At 44.4% G+C, this 15,671-nt stretch overlaps 1 long non-coding RNA gene across 1 annotated transcript in view; it reads right to left on the reverse strand.

Annotated features, from left to right (window-relative positions):
• LOC146866614 (uncharacterized) overlaps positions 1 to 14,431 on the reverse strand; it is an 81,543-nt gene extending 67,112 nt beyond the window's left edge. The window contains exon 1 of the long non-coding RNA XR_014976821.1: positions 14,408 to 14,431. This is a non-coding gene — a long non-coding RNA (uncharacterized LOC146866614). The remainder of the gene's footprint in view (positions 1 to 14,407) is intronic.
• Positions 14,432 to 15,671: the final 1,240 nt, after the last annotated feature.

A 15,671-nucleotide genomic window follows, 5' to 3' on the forward strand; every position in this document is an offset into this window, starting at 1 on the left:
GAACAGGAAAGGAGCCCAAAGCTTCATTGGTTTGTTTGGTTTTTGGTGCCAGCATATTCCTCATTTGAGTCAAATATTGGCCCCTTTGTACCGTGTCACTCGTAAAAAGAATGCATTTGAATGGGATAAACCACAGCAAGATGCGTTCAGTCTGGCAAAAGAAGCAATTCAGCATGCTCTGGATTTATGGCCTGTATGTGATGGTGATGTGGATTTGAATGTGTCTGTACAAGGCCTTTATGCGAATTGGAGTTTGTGGCAGAAACAAGGCAAGAGTAGAGTACCGTTAGGTTTCTGGACCAAAAAGTTACCTGATGCTGGTGAGCGTTATACACCTTTTGAGAAACAGTTACTTGCATGTTATTGGGCTCTGGTGGATACCGAGCAAGTGAGTTTGGGACATGATATAGTTTTGCGACCTGAAATTCCTATCATGCAGTGGGTTATGAGTTCGCCGAAAACTCACCGAATTGGACACGCTCAAGAGGCGAGTGTGATTAAATGGAAATGGTATATACAAGACAGGGCACGTGTGGGACAAAAAGGAGTTGCATCTTTGCATGAGCAGGTGGCACGGGCGCCATCGACTGAGACTGAGAGTGAATGTTCCGTACCTTTAGTACAGGAGTCTCCTGTTCAGTGGGGTAGACCTTTTGATGATTTGTCCGCAGAGGACAGAAACCATGTCTGGTTTACGGATGGTTCAGCAAGGTTCATAGGGACGAAACGGCATTGGAAGGCGGTGTCCTATAATCCGATCACACAAAAATTGCTGAGTACAACTGGTGAGGGTAGGAGCAGTCAATTTGCTGAACTCTATGCTGTTTATCAAGTTCTGAAACAAGAGTTACCTGGCACATGTCATATTTTCACCGATTCTTGGTCTACTGCCAATGGACTGGCAGTTTGGTTACCGACTTGGCATTCCCATAGTTGGAAAATCCATTCAAAAGAACTGTGGGGAAAAGAATGATGGCAGGAGATTTGGGAAATGCTCCCACAGAGTACTGTTACAATCTTCCATGTGGATGCTCATACCCCAATAGACTCTCTTGACAAATTCTTTCATAACATTGCAGATGAGAAATCTAAAATTGCTGAGGCAGTGGTGGACAGGCAAGATTCTGATCTTGCGGGATTGGCGAAATGGGCCCACCAGAAAGCAGGACACTTTGGAGAGAAAGCCACTAGCAGGTGGGCTGCTGATCGAGGAATTTATATTCCCCTAGATTTAATCAAAAATGTTATTCTACATTGTCCCATTTGTCAGCATATCAGGCAGCGCAAAGTGCCCCAAATTGTTAAAGGTCATTTACATCGCGGGAAATTGCCCGCTCAAATTTGGCAGATTGATTACATTGGTCCACTTCCTATGAGTAGGAATTTTCAATATGTTTGCACTATTGTTGATACATACAGTGGCCTGTTGGTGGCCCTTCCCTGTAAGCAAGCTACCCAATTGAATACTATTAAAACATTGGAATTGATTATGATGTATTATGGTGTGCCATTCCAAATTCAATCTGATAATGCATCCCATTTTCGTGGAAGATTGGTACAGGAATTCTGTGTGGAAAACAATATTGAATGGGTGTTTCATATACCATATTATCCACAGGCCTCGGGTCTTGTGGAGAGGTTGAATGGCCTGCTAAAAGACCAATTACGTAAATTAACAGATGACAAGTATAAGAATTGGCGAGACTTTTTGCCTCAAGCGCTATTGATTTTGAATAACCGTCCTTTTCTAAATGCTGAATCCCCACTTATGCGTTTGTTTCCTCCGAATGTTGATGCTAAGCCCAATGAAATCAGAGAGACTGTGATGTACTGGGAGATTACTCCCGGAGCTTTGGCTCCATGTAGAGCGACCCCAGGGTCGGCAGGTTTAGACTTGCATGCCATGGATGACACCGTTATAAAAAGTAAGGATCGAGTCATCATTGAAACTGGTGTTGGTGTTCATATCCCAACTGGAAATTTCGGATTAATCGCCCCTAGATCGGGGCTGGCTGTAAAAGGCATTCAGGTGCTTGGAGGAATAATTGATAGTGATTATCAGGGAGAGATTAAGGTGCTCCTGCTGAATAGCAGTGAGGTTGACTTACTGATACATCAAACTGACCGAGTGGCTCAATTGCTAATAATGCCTGTTTTCAGTGGTGAGATCACAAAAGGCACTGCCCCAACGTTGCTAACTGTACGAGGCCAGAAAGGTTTTGGCTCCACAGATAATCCTGGGGCCAGAGTTTGGGTGCAGTCGCCTAAGAATCCCCCTGAACAAGCAGAAGTCATTGCAACCGGTCAAGACAACACCATTTTAGTTATGAGACCAGGGAAAGATAGCTGGGAAGCAGTCCCGGCTGACAAATGTTACTTACGAGAATGAATAATGCTTGTATTTGATTCTCTTTCAGATCATTCTTTGGACTGTTGCTGCAGGATGTGTCGGCGTTGGACTCCTTTTGGGCTGGTACGACGAGAGAGGAGGGATCCCATCAACCCGGGCTGAATTGAGAACCCGAGTGTCGCGTTCCGTCGCTGCGTGGGATTCGTCGTCGAACTTTTGGATTACATTGGCCAAACAAGTGACTAAAGCCCCTCATTTCTGTTTGACACCGATGAGATCGGTGACGGATATTCTAGCGACTTGTTTAGTGGCTGTCCCTGCTTCATTGGAGACTTTGACTCATATTTTTAATATATCAAATGCTCGCCCCAATGTTCTTCTGGGCGATTTTGCTGCCCATGAGTATTGCCCCTTGTGTACTGTACTGTCAGACCCGATACCCCCCATCCAGTCCCAAATAGTTACTTATAACATCACACAAGGTGATTTGTGTTTTTTCCTTACTTGTGATCCTAGTGCGATTTCTGAATGTATGCGTTTAAAATTGAAAGGTGCCACTTCATTCACCGCTCATGAACGAACTTTGTGCCTTCAAAGGACACCGAAAACATGTACTTCTGTTCAGAATAACATGACTTGCAAGAGTTTGGTGGTTACCCCCAGTCATTATCGCACGATGTTACTACCTGCCGGATGGCTTTTCTCATGTGGTAATACTTCCTGGCCATATATTCCCGCAAATATTTCTGGAGGCCCTTGTGCCATTACTAGACTGAGCTTATTAATGTTTTCGTCACATCCGAATGCCAACTCTCGTGTGATTCGAGATACAGTGAGGTTACAGGAGGATTGTGACTCATCTTTGCATTTATATTCCAAGTCTGAATACCTTAGCCTGGCTATTTCAATTGTTGGTGTTCCTGCTTTGGCAGTTTATAATGCCAAATCTATTGGGAAAATGGCCTGCTGGATGGTAAAATCCATCAATCATACTTCTACAGTCCTGTCTGACATGCTATTAGACGCCCAGGGTGAACGTAGGGCTATCTTGCAAAATCGAGCGGCCATTGATTATCTTTTGCTTAAACATGGACACGATTGTTCTGATTTTGAGGGTCTTTGTTGTTTTAACTTGTCGGATCATACAAAATCCATTCAAGCTCACATTGATAAACTACATGACTTGACAGAAGAAGTTAGAAAACACATTGACCAGGGCTGGTTTGACTGGCTCTTTAATTGGTTACCTGATTTGCACATGTTACGTCAGATATTAGGAGGTATTCTGATTACTATCGGCATTTTGATTTCTATCTGTTGCTTTATTCAGTGTATTCCTTCACTACTTCAATTCTGCACACCTGGTGCTAGACATAGATCAGTTAGTCTTGTTTCATATTATTCTTCCACAGATATTAGTTCTGTTTAATGAATGTATAATAGACTGAAGTCAAGGGTGAAATGTTCTGCTCGATTTTCCCGGCCTTCTTGTGGGGAACAATAATGGAATGTGACTTCAGTCTCTTATCATTCAAGTCTAAGGGTTAGAGTAGTGAATGGAGCCTATTTACTAGGCACTTCGACATGATTCTGTGCTCTTCCCCATAGATCAGGGCTTGCACGCATAGCCTAGGGGATAGATTTGTTAGTATTAGGGATAACCTGTCCTGTAGTGAGGGTATTTCACGGAGCTGTGCTGAATTCAGGCCTGGTAGGCCTCAAACGGGAGAGACTCCATCTTTCTTTCTGCTCCGGCAGCTTGGGATGCTTCTAGGTCAAATGTAATGTTTTAGTTATGAGGTGTTATTCGCTTGGAGAGAACCGGTTCAGGCCGGCCCTTATCGAAGGATTGTATTTTTCTTCATGCCGAAGACACTACATCAGGCCGGCCGGCTGGGAACGTGTCCTTGGTACGGGGAGGTACAAGAATTTGGTGGGCGGCAGGTTACGGGCCGGAATTTTCCATGAGGAAACGCACCTCTATATTAGTGAAAGTCTGAGGCAGTTACATGTTCAGTCCGTAGGCGGCATCTAGCCGTTAGCAGTAAAGCTACTACTTATTCCAGGGAAGACAGACGCCATCTTGAAGGCGGAGAAGAACCGAGAGACAGATGCTCTTCTAGCAGAATAGCCAGAGAGGAGAGAGTAGCCGATAAGGAAGAGGTCCCAGTGACTCGGAGAAGGGTGATTCCAGGCGAGCCGAGGCACAGACGAGAAGGGAACCTAGATGACCACTGAGTGCAGGCTACATACTACTAAGGTGATGTCGACCCTTTCTTATTAGAGTGTACAACTTAATCTTTCACTTTCCTTTGCAGGTTATGTGTTATATTGTAATGTTATGTGATTGCGTATGTAATGAGTAATAAAGTACCCAGTTTGTAGTGAACCAACATGTGCTGCGTGTTCTTGTATGAGAGGGTAGCCTATTCTTCTAGTCAGCTGTGGCTACATGAACAGATGTTAACCCTGATCAGGTAAGTGGTAACTGAATAAGGGAAAGAGGAGCCCTTCGAACCTGAGAACAGGCTATGCTTGAACTGGCAATCCTTGTGTGATCTGATGAATAGTGAGACTGATTCCCTTTTTGTATGTTATGGTGATCATAGGATGAACTGTCGCATGAGACTGCCGTCTAGGTAGAGAGGTCTGGATCCGTGTGGGATCGCGAGGCCGCCACTTGTGATACTGTCGTATGGGCAGAGAGGTCTGGATCCGTATGGGATCGCGAGGCCGCCGATTGTGCTGAGACTGCCGTCTGGGTAGAGAGGTCTGGATCCGTGTGGGATCGCGAGGCCGCCACTTGTGATACTGTCGTATGGGCAGAGAGGTCTGGATCCGTAGGGGATCGCGAGGCCGCCGATTGTGTTGAGACTGCCGTCTGGGTAGAGAGGTCTGGATTCGTGTGGGATCGCGAGGCCGCCACTTGTGATACTGTCGTATGGGCAGAGAGGTCTGGATCCGTATGGGATCGCGAGGCCGCTGATTGTGCTGAGACTGCCGTCTGGGTAGAGAGGTCTGGATTCGTATAGGATCGCGAGGCCGCCACTTGTGATACTGTCGTATGGGCAGAGAGGTCTGGATCCGTGTGGGATCGCGAGGCCGCCACTTGTGATACTGTTGTATGGGCAGAGAGGTCTGGATCCGTATGGGATCGCGAGGCCGCCGATTGTGCTGAGACTGCCGTCTGGGTAGAGAGGTCTGGATTCGTATAGGATCGCGAGGCCGCCACTTGTGATACTGTCGTATGGGCAGAGAGGTCTGGATCCGTGTGGGATCGCGAGGCCGCCACTTGTGATACTGTCGTATGGGCAGAGAGGTCTGGATCCGTATGGGATCGCGAGGCCGCCGATTGTGCTGAGACTGCCGTCTGGGTAGAGAGGTCTGGATTCGTGTGGGATCGCGAGGCCGCCACTTGTGATACTGTCGTATGGGCAGAGAGGTCTGGATCCGTGTGGGATCGCGAGGCCGCCGATTATAAGAGGTCTTGGTATGTATAGTAGGAATCCCCTGTCCTTAGGTGGTAGATATATGTGGTTGCACTATTGTAAATAGGTTCTAGGGAGGGGGTAACGTTCTGGCTGGGTTAGTGAGACTCTGATGAGCGGGTTCTATCTGATCCGAAAACCCAAGCAGAACAAGGATCTCTGAAGGAGTACGTTCTTCTGCGCTTGCGTGACCTCACACACGCACACGTAACGCAGTCGAACGATGACTTCACGGAAGACAGAGTGAAGGAACTCTGAAGGAGTACGTTCTTCGAGCCACATAGATGGAGTCAAGTCGATGACAACAGCCGCTCGAATGGAATCAGTGGAACTTTGGCGTGAGACAGCAACGGTGAGGTAACATGTTGATTTTCAATAACATCACGAGTTGAATCGCCGTCGACAGTTGGACCATAAGATAACGGCTACAGCGCGCTTTGTTTAATTACGAACTTCAGTTCTTTGCGCGACCTGATGTGCTTTATCCTTTCCAAAATGAGCAATTATATTCAGACGTTTAATGTCATGTCGAACAACAAGAAGCTGCCAGTTGAAACAGTAAATTCTTCGCAATGCGCACTATGTTTATTAATGAACCTTAGCAAAACAGTTCTGAACAGGATCCACACGTCCAATCCTGATGGACTTTAATTTTTTTCTTTTTTTAAACGAGGAGCAATAATTAATAGCACTTCCTCACGCTTGATCTAAGAGTCACATACACAGAATGAACTCCACCTATTACACTAGGAGTGTAAGTAAAAGCGATGTTTAACTTAGGTGCAGGTCTCTCAAGTCACTTATAATCCCTTTCCTTGGAGCTGGCAGTAGGCATACGCTTTGTTAATTTTAAGATCTTCTAACATTTCCTAGAGCGCTGGATGCGTTGTTTAACTGCACATAAGTTCAGACAGAAATGTTAGGTTTTTGAAGTAAACCACTCCACGGAAGAAATGAACAAAAACACAGAGTAGATTAAAGACATAGAGAGGACCAACTTTCTTGAAATGTTGTTGTCACAACAATAATATATGAAGAAAAATATTTTGAAGAGCCAAGTAATTCAGTGGCTAATTGTTTTCTACAAACTCTAACAGAGCCCACATCGAAGCCTCCCAACCCTTAAACGTGAAATTATTGTTTGTCAGAGTGAGGAATGTGGCGATGCTCACAGAGTTGTTAAAAAAATATAGTTACTCACAGTAAATTTCTTTGTAGAACAGAGGTGGAAGCTGCTGATTTTCTGAATGTGAATTGATGTTGAGACAAATCCATGAAAGGGAAGTGCTGGATGCGTAGGCTAGTTTCAGACCATCGTCGCCAGTGTAAAATCAAGAATATTCTCCAAGATGATGAACAAAGATAAGTTTATTCAGGAGAAGGAAATGTCCCATCCATCAGCTTGGTCCTGTCGGGTGCAACTGACTTGCTGGCCACACACATACATTCCATTGCTGTGGTGCTGCTTAAACAACAACTTAGGCTCTTAAAGAAACAGCTATGAACATTAAGTAAGAGGTACAATATTGCACATTCCTCCTCTCCTCTCAAGCACCATCATTGCGAAATGTCTGATTCTGTGTCATCCATCTGAATCCGATATTGCTGAGCTACATTCTGATTTGAATTCCCCTGAACATCTGTGTGAAACCCTTTTTTTTAAATTATATTTCTGAACTTGACCATTCATTTGAGGCATCAGTCCATGAGGCTAGTTTGGATTCCTATTTCACTGCCTATGAGTTTGCTGAATTTGCACAATAGCTCCTCCTTGTGACTGTGCATTCACAAGCTGTTTAACATCCCCATTCATCTGGTTAAGATGATTAAATCGACACTTGCGCTTCCAATGCTCATATTTGCCGCAAACATAACACGGATTAGTCTTTTTCATCATTTCAATACAAACAACTCTACCTCTACCTTGCAGTTGTCCTCTGCTTACTCCTCGTATTGCAGAATTTGACTGAAAATTTCCCTGTACCACATTTGTAAAATCACCACTGTAACCTTTCTTGGCAGCTTTCATTTGAGATATCATGAATTTCTCCTTCAGTCTCTTATACTTAGGCTCAAGTTCATCTCCTTAATATTTGGCATATCTGAGAATTTCTTCTATGGGCTTGCTTTGCCAGCAAATCAAATGCTGCTGTATCATGTTGCTGATTTCAGGTCTAAATCCATTCACAAACCGGTAGACGAAATGTCCCACATCCTTTTCAACACATTCTCCATCCCACTGTATTGTTTAAGCGCTTGCAACAACCTTTCATAGTAGGCATGCATTGTTTCTTTCAACTCCTGGCATTATGGTATTTTTTCATTATCTCAGGTGATGGTGCACCAGTACGCAGATGTCTAGCTGGTGCAGTTTCATGCCAATCTATAGCAATTTTACATTCCGCACACAAATCACTTGGAACAACAGTGTCAAACAGACTATCACAATCCTTCAGCAGAACCTTTGAAATCTTCACAAATCTCTAGACTTGCTTATACCATTCAATTGGATTTTCTCTCAATCTTTGGAAATCATTTGTAAAGGACAGTACATCTGGTCTTGTCCATGGAAATGTACATACCCTCCTCCAGGTACCTCTCTCACATAAAGCATTTTTACACCCTAATCTCCATCAGCTTCAAAAGCTGAAAACCTTGGCATTTGGATTTTCACTGATTCCTTCTTCTTTGCCCATCTTCCTTCCCACTTTTCTAATTTCCTAAGGGTAGTCAACAACTTTTTGATTGTAATCTCATTACCGGAGGTCTCACATTTTCAATGTCTCTGTCACTGAAGCCTAAACTATATGGTTTCTGTAGTATATTTGATTTGTGTATATCCACTCTATATTTTTGTGCCAATTCAGACAGTTTACCATGTGTGTTTCAAGCACGCCTGGTAATGTCTTTCTATATGAACAGTAATTCAGTGTCCTGATAGGTAGCTATTTTAGCGAAGCTTATAGGTCCCAATATCATCTCCTCTAGTTCTAATTTGAGTTTTGCTACTTCTAATACCTTGTCCTTACCAGTTTTAGACACTGTGAAGGTTCCTTTAGTCCCTGCACACCTATTGTATAAGGAGCTAGCTCTTTAATCCAATCATCAAGTTACTTAGGTGTAGGACCTATCTGTTTTTCTGGGGTATTTCCAAGCAAAACTTTGCTTCGTCCTTCTGCACCTGTAACAGAAGTGGACGACAAAAGAGGCACATCAGAGTCTGGCGACCCTAACTGAAGGATTCTTCGTGCTAAGATTTGGGTTCCTTGTTGTGGGGTTTCCAGGCCATTTCCAATTATTGATGAAACAACAGCTTGTTCAGATCTCCCACTAGAAGTAGCCTGTTGTACTGAATTCACATTAGTACCTGCATTAGTTCCACTATGTACAATTGCTGAAGTCGTAATTAATGATTCTTGATTTGTTTGTCCTGATCTTTGGTCTATTGAAGTAGGAACGGAACCACTCATCCCAGTAGGGACAGCCAAAGTATGTAAATATTTATTCTCTATTCCCTGGTTGATATAACAGAACTACTGGACATTCAAAGCATCCGGGGCATTTAGCACAGTCTGATTATGTGTTTCAGATCTTCCTGTAATATAATTTGTGGGCAGTAAAGGATTATGTGGATTCAGACTTGTCGCATTGACAGGCACATTTGGAATTTGCCCACCATAAGTATGGGTGGTAGACGATTTAATAATAATTCATTTTAAAATGTGTGATCAATCTCATTCTCACTATCATCAGTAAGTGTCTGAGAATTATCAATATTTTACTTCTTCTCCTTACACTTTTTTATTTTTCGTTCCCTGTTACTTATACAGGATACATTTGAGTTCCTTCAGCTATATCTGTTCTCCAAGCTTTCTGCTGTGCATCCCATCTAGCCTCTGTGTATCGATTTAAAGTGTCTTTGTACCTTCCCTGAAATGTTTGTTTCTCTTTCTGATGAGCTATGTGTTCCCGTTCACTTGGGGGCTTCAATTTGCATGGGTCTTTGGGGTGGTTTGATCTTATATAAATGTCTTCGTAAATTTTCAAGAATTGGAATGTTAAATGTTCCATACTGTGGAAAAGCTAAAGGTCCATCATTCTCAGTGTATTTCATCCAATTCGCAAGTCATGAACATGTATGACATCCTCTCTCCTGTAGAATACAAAAGGAGGGACAAGAGAGGCCTTTTCCATTCACACAGGAATAGGAGGTCCAGTAGGAACAGGGGCCCCTACTACAATGATTACAAAAGATGTTCCTAAAGTTCCTCAGAAATGGAGTTGAGTCAACACGAAGGTTAATTCCAGTTTAGTACACCATGTGGAAAAGATTGGAAATCCATATGTTGGATTTGAATGCCCTCACACACCCTTGCAGGTGTCATGCTCATCATTTGGGCTGCTCCTCGTCGGGCCGGCGGTGCAATGCCCAACGGGCTCCCTCAAAAGGGGCACTTTAGTGGAGATCTTTTATCCAACTGCCGTATGGTGAAGTGCGGGTGTGGGGCCTGGTTAATGTAGATATATAATAGTGTGATTAAAATAAGGTCAGGAGTGCCTGGTGAAGATTAATTTTATTCGGATGGCCTCCTACCCTAAATTAAAAGCGTGTAGACATGGCACTTATTTGAGTATAATGTCTCATATTGAGGTGTCATGTGGTTATAAGAAGTCGGTCAACATGTTTCTCGCCTTGAGCAAGTATACTCGCGATTCGTCAGGACCTATCGGAAAAACTATCTACATTTGACAAACTAATCAAGTTTGGGTTAGTTACAACCTCAGTGTTATTTTTAAACACAATACCTGTTTTATGTCAGGAGCTACCTGAAAAGAGAAAGAGGTATGGTCAAACATATACATGGGAACATATTGTATGGAGCAGTTGGTGGGCAAACCTTCAGTGTGACTCACACTCTTTAACTTAATTACAAGTGGTGATGTGTCACAAAATCCATCAGAACTTACAAAACAAGGTAGTGGTGGATCCCCACTGTGTGCTAAAGTGTCTACTCACCAGTGTGGAAAGCCTATTTAAAAACAGCAAAAATACATCCATATGTGACTCACCCTATTCAGTCATTGTCCTGGCATCGGTGGACTGTACATGAGTGTGAGTTCCTCAGTGTATAGGACTGAATCAGTGTAGGAGAGTAGGGTCTGCTATCCTATGGTCACCCCAAATTTTTGCTTTTTGCTTCACTGGTTTTTTGACATATTGAGGCTGTGGGCCTGCCAATCAGACCCCCAGCCTGCTGTTCTCTCTACTAAATTAAAACTATGCACCCTAGGTGCATAACCAATTGGAAGTGGATCACCCTGTCAGCCCCTGTACCAGTGTACACTAGGTACCCAGGGCATTGGTGTACCCAAGGCCTGCCAGGGGCTGAAGCATGTATTATGCCACCTCAGGCTTGGCCTAACAATCTGACACAACTGGCTGATCACTCAGCTGGGGTAAGTTGGTGTAATCACCTCTTACTTAGGTGTAGTATACCTATACCTAACCTTAAATGGGACACCTGGTAACCTATAAGTCACTCCTATGGCAGGCCTTAACAATCCTGAAGGCAGAGTGCTTGGTTCCATGTGAGATGGTGCTCTGGCATGAGCTGAGCCTGTCTGCAGTGGCCGGAACAACTTCCTTCTACTGTTTCCAGATATCGTCATACCATATACTCTTAAGTGCATTATGAACCTCGCGGTTAAATGCTATCTTTGGTTTGGCTTTATCAAAACATGTCGAGTAAGGTGTCATACGAATTGGAATACTAACCCCTCGCCAATTCTGGTGACGGGGTTAGCATTCCACCCTTCTAGAGGGACACGACATGTACAGTACCTGAAACCCGGGTAAAATCAGACATAGCCTCAGCTCCACAAAATGGATGCTGCCACCACAGACATAAGTCTGCCCTCCTGCTGCTGGGAGTCCTTCCAGCTTGGGAGGTGTGGAGAAAGGGTTTCCTGCCAGGGGAGGTGTGTGCACCACCCCAGACAGGATTTTGTGTATTGGTCAGGTAGGGCTTGAAAGAAACCAGACATGCCTGTGGCTCACAAGGAGCCTCGGTGCATATGCCAGTTCAAGCCGGTCCTGGGGCACACCAGTCCCGGGCCTGGGGCGAGCTGGACAAAGGATTGGGGGTGTAACCACCCCCCTTCCTGGTCCCACCCATAGGGAGGGACCTAGCAGGTAGTCCGGCCCCTAGAATCCGCTTAAAGGTAGGAGCTGTGTCCTAAGACTTCAGACATCCTGGAATCAACTTAACACTAAGAAGAAGACGGGAACTTCGACGCTCTGCTGCACAGAGGACTGAAGCAAATCTCCCCTGTGGTCAGGGAGTGACCACCTTGCTAACGCAAGCACCATCCAGCGAATCAACGTCTGCTTTGCCGCCGCCTCCCGCCGGAGCCCGAGCCCAGAGACTGACAAGACCTGGACCTCCAGACCTCTCACCGCCCGATCCACAGTCCCTGAAAAGAGGAGACCCGTGGAGGCACCGAGACACGTGGAGCCAGCCCTCTTGGAACGACTACGACAAGCTGACAAGTGCAACAACCGAGGCTCCCTCCAAGTTGTGCTTTGGGATCTGAGAAGCCCAACACCCGAGCAGCATCTGCACCAAAGGTGAGCCCTCCAGCATCTCCACGATCTGCGTGGGGCCCTTCTGCATTTTGCCACTCGACGCGCCTAACCGGTTGCTGGCCCGCTGGCTAGTAGCCATCTTGGCGACGAACTCTATGAAATACACTGCTGGTCTGGTTGCTCCAGACTGGCCCTTGCTCCCCTCCAAAGGAGCAGTCCTTCTGACCTTGCTGGTTAGAACCATCAGCTTATTTCATCTCCTACAACAATTGCTTTTGCCAAGGCTTGTTTGCTTCGATCAAGTCGCCGACACCGCCGACAGCGAGAGCCTGCGTGGAACAGCTCGTGAACCGACTCCTGGACGTCGTCGACCTCCAGGGACCACGTGGCTGCAGAGACAAGCTACACCTTTCTTCCTGTTTGCACCCGACATTGCCTGGTACCCACCTGGTGCCACGCCGGTCACTGGCTAGTGACTGTGAACACTGTCCCCTCTGCTTACAGGTCTTCAACATCTCCGATCCACTCTTGGATCCACTGCATCTCTCCCGGACTGACCGCCTGCAGCATCTTTGTCTTCAGGCTCCACGGAACAGATAGAAGAAACCCGACGCACTTCGAGGTCTATGCACCCGCTTCCTGTGGGTGAGGTAAAGCTGGCACACCTGTGCCCAAGTGTAGTATTACATCTCTAGTGCCTGTGTTCCCAATCTTGAGTTCCTAGTCCATCCGGAAGATCCTCTTTGCAGTAACTTTGTACTTTTTACGCACCCATTGAAACCTATGGGAGCACGCGTGTGACTATTTGCTCTGCACACGCCACCCGTGGACCTCCTGGTCACTAACTGAAGTTAGCTCCTTGTAGGCCCAGCGATTCTAGAGGCCCTAGGCCTTTTCCCTTTTCTGTTCGTGGTACTTATACCACTATTTTAGTATATGGTTCGAGTGGCCACCAGGGCCTATCCATATAAAGTGCAACTTCTGTGTATTCTGTGATAATCTTGTTTGACGATTTGTGCTCCTGTACTCATAAAGAGACTAGGGGTTACTTTGAGAAATAAATACATATATATTTTGAATATATATCTGTGTGGTGTCCTTTCATTGGTATAAAAGGGGGTTGCATTTGGTAAAACAGCTGGCTTAACACGCTTCACGAGTTTAGCCTCAAAGACTGCTTAGCCTACGCTACCACTAGGGCAGCTAGTCCGAAAAGGTTGACTTACAACCACACCATAAGGGTTGCTTGGCATGGTACAAGGTGATCACTTTAACTAGTGAGCATCATATACCAGGCCAACTTCTCACAATCAGACAAAGTTAGCATCAATTGTGTTATCACATCTGGTCATTTATGCAACACAATTGAAAGTTAAGAAAACGAAAAATGGTCTCTAAGATGAAAAATCTAAAACTCATCGACATAGATACCCCTCCCCTCGCTGTCTAGTGGGGTAGGAGGCAGCAATAAGAATGATTATAAATCATGAACTATTGCATTGCACTGTGACAATAAAATCGACAATAATTTGGGATATCTTATGGTTGCTTAGCATCAACCAGGTATAAGAAATGTGCATTTATGTGCTATGGAAGCATGTATCATGTTGTCCACACATAAAAGGTAGAGTCTCTAAATTACGTGAATGTAGTAGGGTATCTATCTAGATACAAGATTATTTATCCCCTTCGATCTAGTATTCGATCGCCAGTGCATATTATATATTCCTTATACTCAACATGAGTTGTTCGTTTTTCAGCGTGTGACTGTTGCATCACGGGCGAGGCTACAGGTGATTCCCACTTGCTATGTTGTCAAGCGATTTATTAAAAATAATGACATTTATTGCATAGCGTCCCTCTCAATAGTAATACTGGCTGCTAAGTGGCTCAAACTATCTTCAAACACGTTAAAATCTTGTGTTGGTCGTGTATAGCACGGGTTATAAAAGGAGTTGATTACATTAGTTGTTCGGTACTCACATTTCTCCTCCTCACGTAGTTCGCTATGACCTACCCATTCCACCGAGTCTGGCGTAGGACTTATGCGAGTGATCGTGTCACGTGACTAGGGGCGGAGTTACGATGGCTGCACCAATTGACAAAGGGGAGTTTATATGGCAGACATTTTGGATCAGGGTTGATAGTGCCTCATTCCATAAGAATATTGAGAGGAATGGCATAAAACTTCTAAAACAAAAACAAAAAACACCGCAATGTGACCAATGAATATATACCTCATGTCAGTAGCGTGGTGCGCTGTATTCAGAAGAATACATGACTGTAAAATGTGTTCTCATACCCATTGTTTGTACATCGATGTTTGGCAGACATATTGGAGTGGGGTATCCATTATGTTATATTACAAGATTACCAGAAATTGATCCATACTTGTATACCGATGTCATGTTGGAATTATTTGAGGGGTGACTAGGGATGGGGTTTGTTTGAGGATTTAATGGCTGTACCCATTGTCAAAAGAGAGCTTGTGTAGCAGTCACTTAGAAAGAGGGTTCAATGTGCGAGATTTCATAAACATATTTGGAGGAATATTATGACGCTTATAGAACAAAGCGCTACAGTGGGAACGAGGACTATGCAGCCCATGTCAGTAGCATAGTGTGAGATATTCTCAAGAATACCTGTCCGTGGGGAATGTTCTCAAGCACTTTGTTTATATGTCGATGGTAAGCTGACATATTGAAGTGGGGTATATAATATGTTATAGCACGGGATGCACGGGAATTAATAAATGCTTATAGACCATCTAATGCAGAAATCCCACCATATCGATACAAGTTAATTTCAGTTGTTCTGACAATAGATTTTGAATGGTAAGATGTCATAACCACAATACCGTGCAGGGTGTAGAAAGAATCAATCATGTCTATTTGCAGGAGATTGGAAAAGCATGACCAATTCAATGCAGTGTGATCAAAATCAAATGGTGTTCATCACAGGACAGATTAAACCTTGATTACACCCCAGGGAATATCGTCGTTAAGACCATTGATATCAGTTGATAAGCGATATATCCACCGCTGTTCTTTCGCAAAAAGACTCTGTTTAGTTGTATTGGGATTTGCTTCCAGGATTAACCATTTAACTGAGTCTGGTGAGTGTTTGCGTTCAAGAAAATGGCTGCTTATTTTGGTGTTATTCTTGAGGCAACGGAAATTACTGCGATGTTCCATAATGCGTAATTTAATAGGGCGGGTTGTCATCCCTATATAATAAAGGATGCAGG

Source organism: Triturus cristatus, chromosome 2_1 (genome assembly GCF_964204655.1).
Source record: "Triturus cristatus chromosome 2_1, aTriCri1.1, whole genome shotgun sequence".
In the NCBI taxonomy this organism is placed as follows: domain Eukaryota; kingdom Metazoa; phylum Chordata; class Amphibia; order Caudata; family Salamandridae; genus Triturus; species Triturus cristatus.